Source organism: Rhododendron vialii, chromosome 5a (assembly GCF_030253575.1).
Source record: "Rhododendron vialii isolate Sample 1 chromosome 5a, ASM3025357v1".
NCBI lineage: Eukaryota > Viridiplantae > Streptophyta > Magnoliopsida > Ericales > Ericaceae > Rhododendron > Rhododendron vialii.
In genome coordinates, this window is record NC_080561.1 from 39,982,629 (window position 1) to 39,988,718 (window position 6,090).

The 6,090-nt window shown below is 36.8% G+C and overlaps 1 long non-coding RNA gene across 1 annotated transcript; it reads left to right on the forward strand.

Annotated features, from left to right (window-relative positions):
* The first annotated feature begins 886 nt into the window (after positions 1-886).
* LOC131325594 (uncharacterized) lies at positions 887-4,053 on the forward strand. Its single transcript, XR_009199744.1, has 2 exons — positions 887-1,214; positions 3,716-4,053. It is a non-coding gene; the product is annotated as an uncharacterized LOC131325594 (long non-coding RNA).
* Positions 4,054-6,090: the final 2,037 nt, after the last annotated feature.

Below are 6,090 nucleotides of genomic sequence, written 5' to 3' on the forward strand. Positions count from 1 at the left end.
CTGGCATCTGCATAGTTTGGATTGGGTCCTATGTGTGTTTCAATTGATTTTTGGGATGTAGTGTTTTGGGTTTGTGTGGGTTTCCAAGTTGGAATGTGCGCGTTTGCGCGTGGATTTTAGTAGCTTGGGGTGTGTGCGCTTCAGTAGCTCTTTCTTTAAGGGTTTGGTTGGGTGGGTGGGTGGGTTTTAGAGTTTGGGCGTGAGGTGTTTCAATTTGTACGTGGTGGGTGTCGGTGATTGGATGAATCTGTTGCTTCTAAGTGAGGAATCAAGTGTAGTGTTAAAGTGTTTTTGTTTTGATCTGGGGCGTCTAAGATTTTATTTTATTTTTTTCCTGATTTTATTGGCACCCTGTTGTAGAAATGCAGAGGAGTCAGCTGAGCATTTCTTACTTCACTGCAATGTAGCTTGGAGAGCTTGTTCAAGAATAATTGAATCGTGGGGCATGCAACAATGGTTATGCCAGATTCCTATTACCCCTCATGTCATGTTGGCTGCTTTGCAAATTTAAAACGAGTGAGTGTTGCTTGGATCTAATTTTGTATGTGGCGATTTGGTTGCTTTGGCTTGGAAAAACAAAGTGTATATAATTTGCTTTCACACAACAAAACTTGCTACGTAAATAGTACAATATTCTCTGGTTAGTATGCTTGGTTGGTTTGGTGAGTGCACTATCAGAAAGTGAAGAGTAAGAAAAAATGTATTCTGGTTTGTTTGTATGTCCAGCTATTATTAATACGTGTAGAGATCCGTATTAAAAACTTTTTTATTTTTAATGTTGGAGATATTAGAGGACCCTTTTTAAAAGAATTGATTATTATGGTGAATAATGAATTAGGAATTGATGTGCAAGAAGTTAAAAATTTGATGCAATTGTGAAATATGTGAGTGTATGGCATGTGATAGATGTATGTGTGGGTGTAGGAGATAATTTTCTCCTCAATTATAATTCTCTCTTTTCTCTCACAGTAAACACAACACACACCCACGCCACTCTCTCATCTCTCCCGCGGCTTCTCTCTCTCTCTCTCCCTCTCTCTCTCTCATACCCTTACCAAATTTCTTCCCCAAATCTCAAATTAACCAAGGGATCTTGGAGCAATCTTCTCCTAGAGTCGAGTTCTAGCCTGTGATCGCGTTGGAAAGCTCGGAGGAGGTGTTTTCGGGAGAGGTTTTGCCAGGAGATTCTTGGGGTTTTAATTTCAACCTTCGAGGTAGGGATCTCCTGCCTTCTTTACATGTTTAAGTGTTAGTTTGATGTACAAGAATCAAGTTTGTTCATCTATTCTGAGTCTTGAATAAATCTAGTGTATGCTGAAAATTTCGTGGGTTTTGGTAATCTGTCTATTGGGGGCCCTTCTGCTAGGAACCAATTTTCGGTGTCTTCATAACTGTTAAAGTATGTTTCAATACGAAGATTTCGGTACCAAGATCATGCAAAACCGATAATCACACAATTAGTTATGAATTTTTGAATACTGGCTGTTTGCTGGATGCGCGAATCTGTGCGTGGCTGTCTTCTTTTAACTTTCTGGGCATGATGAACGTTTTGGGTGGCTTTGGGTCTTTTACAGGAGCTGCATATTTAAGTTAAGAAGAGATTGGCGTTGGAATCAAGTAATTTGGTTAAGTATACAATTTTTGGTGAATTTCTAAAGCAGGGTTGGTTGACTGGTGCGAAAGTGATAGCGAATCGGTTTTTTTTTTTTGATTGTTGGGTTAACCTCCTCTCGTTTCTGAACTTGAAATTTTTATTGAGTGTAGTGCTTGTAGTGGTGCAACGTTTGGTGTCGGTTTCAATATTTTTGGGTTTAAGATGAAAAGGTTATGATTTTTTCTAAGAGAGTATGGCAAATTTGTTCAAAGAAATTTGTGGTGCCTTGTGTGCTGGGACTTTTGGGGGTTTTGGAAGAACTGAGTTTTAATCTAGGGATCTCTCTCTCTGTGCTTGTTTATGTGGTAGCTTAGTACATTATTGAGTGTCTAAACCCTATGCTTGAAGCGAGTATGTATATGCCTTGGTGTGCACTTAATCCACGTTTTTGGTAGAGTAATCAAATTATGAGCCAAGCCCTAATTTATATGTTTGGAATTGTGTGCTATACATGATTTTGGTGAGGGATTTTGTAGACATTCATGGTTAGAGTCGATATTTAACTGCTTTTGGCATACTTGGTCCTCATTAGTAGCGGGTTCACCTTTTAAGTGATCAAAATCATGAATTTAAGTGATACGAGGATATTAGCTAGTTTATGCACATTATGTGTTTGAGGAAATGGAAGTAATTTATATGGGCACAAGTCTATACCAAGTATACTTGTCTCTTTGCATTTAGTAACGGGTGAAAGAAATTTCGTGATATATGGCTTGGGATACTTGTTGAATACACTTACGTAGCTAATGTTTTTATTGTTGAGACTTCATTGAATTTTTGTTCTACATTCATTCATTCCGATGAATTTGGGTAAGTTATTCAAGGAAATTTGGTCGATTTTAGTTGATTTGGGCTTTAAGGTCAAGTATTTGAGATATTTTGGAATATAATAGTTTAGTGATTTTGAGTTGGGTCACCGGGGAACTTGGGTCAATTGTGACGCCGTCGGTGAAAGTCCGTAAACCTACTGGGTCAATTATGACGCCGTCGGTGAAAGTCTGTAAACCTACTCGGGTCAATTGTGACGCCGTCGATGAAAGTCCGTAAACCTACTGGGCCAATTTTGACGCCGTCGGTGAAAGTCCGTAAACCTACTCGGGTCAATTGTGACGCCGTCGGTGAAAGTCCGTAAACCTACTGGGTCAATTCTGACACCGTTGGTGAAAGTCCGTAAACCCGCGCGGGGTAGGTTGCTTCGTCCTTCGGGTTAGTAGCCTGTAAAGTGCATGTGCTAGAGACGTCTAGTACGGTTGTCGGTTGATTGCATTGGTGAGCAACTCATATAATTTTATGTCTCGGTGTTGAGGAAATTTGATGTTCGATTTGGTTGGTTATTCTATTATGAGCTTTGTTATTTTCCGTATCGACTTTTATGGGTAATTTCCTTTATTAGGGACTTGATTTGAGTTCGTGGTTTAATAGCATTCTTTTGAGCATTTGAAGGAAAGGAAAAATTGGAAATGCTTAATATAATGCATAGATTATTTTTGCTGTGTTGGCTTGACTTTGAATTGGGATTTTATAACTTCATTGTAAGTATTGAAAGAGAAGAAAGCATGAAAAACTTTTCAATACTTATATGTAAAAAGAGAGTATTTTGTGTATCAAGCTTTGCATGTTCATGGTGAGTTTCCTTATTGTCGAGGTGCGGTATTGTTCGATGTGTCATTGTTACTTCATATTCTAACTCTACAAGCGTAGTGTGTATTTTTGGTGAGAGGTTAGCTAGTTGTTTAAGAAAAGAGAAAGAAAACATTTTATTAAAGAACTCAGATAAATATGTGGGTCACTGAAATGGAGATTGAAAGAGTAAAGATCGATTTGGTAGTAAGGGTAAGCTGAGGTTTCTAGTACATTCGTGTGTATGGGTGAAAACGTCAGTATTTGATAAATGGAGTTAAATATTTGCCAGCATGGGTATGGTATTTGTGTTCTACTTTTTCATAAAACAAATATGCTTTTGGAAAAAAAATGTTTTTCCTTGATGTCTGTCTTCACTTTTGCATATAATTTAGGTATGGATATCTCTACGAGCTAGTGTAGCTCACCCTATCCTTTCAGGTACTCGCCATGGCACTTAGCTTGGGTTGCACGGAGTGCACATTGAGACGTCTCTTGAGAGCTTCATTGGTATCGTTAAGTGTTTATCATCTAGTCTAATTCATGTTATGTACTTTACTCGAAATTGAAGGTTGTACCTTTTGGCTAGAATATATGTAAAGCCATGTATAAATTCCTCTCCTCGATTATTATGAAACCCATTTAATTGTAAACGTTTGGGAGGCTTTTTGTAAAAAAAAAAATAGAGAGAAGAAGAAGAGACTTTGATTCGTTGTTTGGATTGGCATGACATTTAAGGGTAAATATAGTAAGAGAGAGAGACTTTTGTTTGTGGAAAATGCATTATTATTTTAACTGAAAATCGAGGGCGTGACAATACGACTTCTAATTGAATAAGTATATGTGTTGACTTGTTTTTAACTGCTAAAGTGGTTCCTTTCTATATGTATACATGACGTATGCTAAGATCGAATGAATTCTTGAGCGAGACAGGTTTGTTGGTCCTCTGTTTGGCAAAGAAGCTTTCATGGTCAAAGAAATTGGTTCGGAAATGGTTCAATATGAAGAGCAAATCTGAGGAGTTTCAGTTTGACAAAGTTGTTTATGGGCGCAAGTACATTTTTCTTTATTCTAAGGTTCTTTTTTGCTTTGGGTTACCTTCTCTCTTTTTTTCATTTTTTTTTATTCTAGGTTTCTTCACCTCTTTAATATGGAAGGCCTGCTAATTGTTCCTTATACCCAGTTGGGATTCTTGAGTCTAAATTTCTTGGGCTGGTCCTCCAGTATTGGTATTGCTAATATGATTCCTTTCCCTGTTTGGTTACTGAGAAAAATGGAAAATGAAAGAGGAACAAAAAAAATTATGTGCTCTTTGATTGTCCCACAAATATATTGGCTCAACCGAGTGAAGAAAGTGAAAAAAATACCAAGGTTCTATTTTTTTTTTTTTCCGTAGATTTAGTTTTCCTGTATCAATTCTTGGATCATAGTTCCTCTGGCCCTACTATTTTCTTGCTTCTTAGAATTTAATGGCCTTGTTGAATTTTTTGTTACTAATTTGTTTTGAGATGTGATCTAATGCATGAAATGGTGGATTTGTCATTTAGGTGCTGATGTGGAATGTAGAAATAGCTTCTCAGAGAGGGAGCATGGACAATCAAGAAAAGCGGAACAGGTTCAGTATCCTCAATAACTCCGCGTGACTCTCAGTTACGCCATCCACTCAGTATTTCTTTCTCTATTCTCACTAGAAACTGATTACTAGATACAGATTTTTCCTCTTGAGATTTGTTAGTAATGTAATGAGCATGTGGAATTAGAACTGTGATGTCCTGTGCTTATGCCATGAACTAAGAACCAGTAAATAGATTTTTCCTTATGAGATATGTTAGTAATGTAATGAGCATGTGGATTTAGAACAATGATGTTCTGTGCTTATGCCATGGACACGAATGTTTATGTATTGTAGTCCATTCCATACTCCACACAAACATGCATGGTTTACTCTCACCATTGCTTTATTAATGTAATTGTAGATTTTTCTATCCATGCACGAGGGAAAGCCAGAAGATGTATTAAACCCAAAAAAGAAGTAGTTGGAGAAGAACTCAAAAGTATGTTCTAACTCTTTCCTCAATTTGGATTTATCATCAATTCATTCGTAGGCATTATTACTTATTTGAATGCTCTAATGATGTTAGCCCATTCTAATGTTTTATTTGGTAGAATTTTAAGTTTCCATCCCTAATTACAGCTGTGACCTAACATTTGTCTTAAAAGCATACTAAAGTTTTGTAGCTTTGTATCATCTTACCTGTTAGTAAGTATGCTAAGGTAGCTTTCTGTATGAGACATGTCGTTTGTAGGTTTTTAGCATGAGGTCATCCTTTGAATGGATTAAGTGTGGAATGGATTACAGCCTTGTGTTGTCTTGCCTACTATAAGTATGTTAAAGTTTTGTTTTGTATTAGAAGTGTCCTTTGGAGGGCTTATTATCGGTAATTTTGATCATTGGCATCCAACTATTGTTTTGGTGGTGACTAACTAATGATAACTTTTTAAAAGCTGGATTAATTTAGTTTACTGTGAGTGTAACAAGGAAAACTTAGGATTGAGTATTGTTAAAAAGAAATTGATGACTGGTTTGACTGAGATTGCTAATAAAAGCTGTATGATCTGATATCTATTGAATTTGAATTTTCCAAAGGTTTGTTTGTGACATTTTGAACTTACAGTAAATGTTTCAGATTTACTTTAGTGTACTGAATTTTCTTTTCCCATGTAAGTCTGAATTGGTCCTGTGATGAAAGAAGTCAAGTTTGAGTTTTGTTTATGGGAGGTCCATCGGCATGGCTGATGCCAAGGTAAAAGAACAA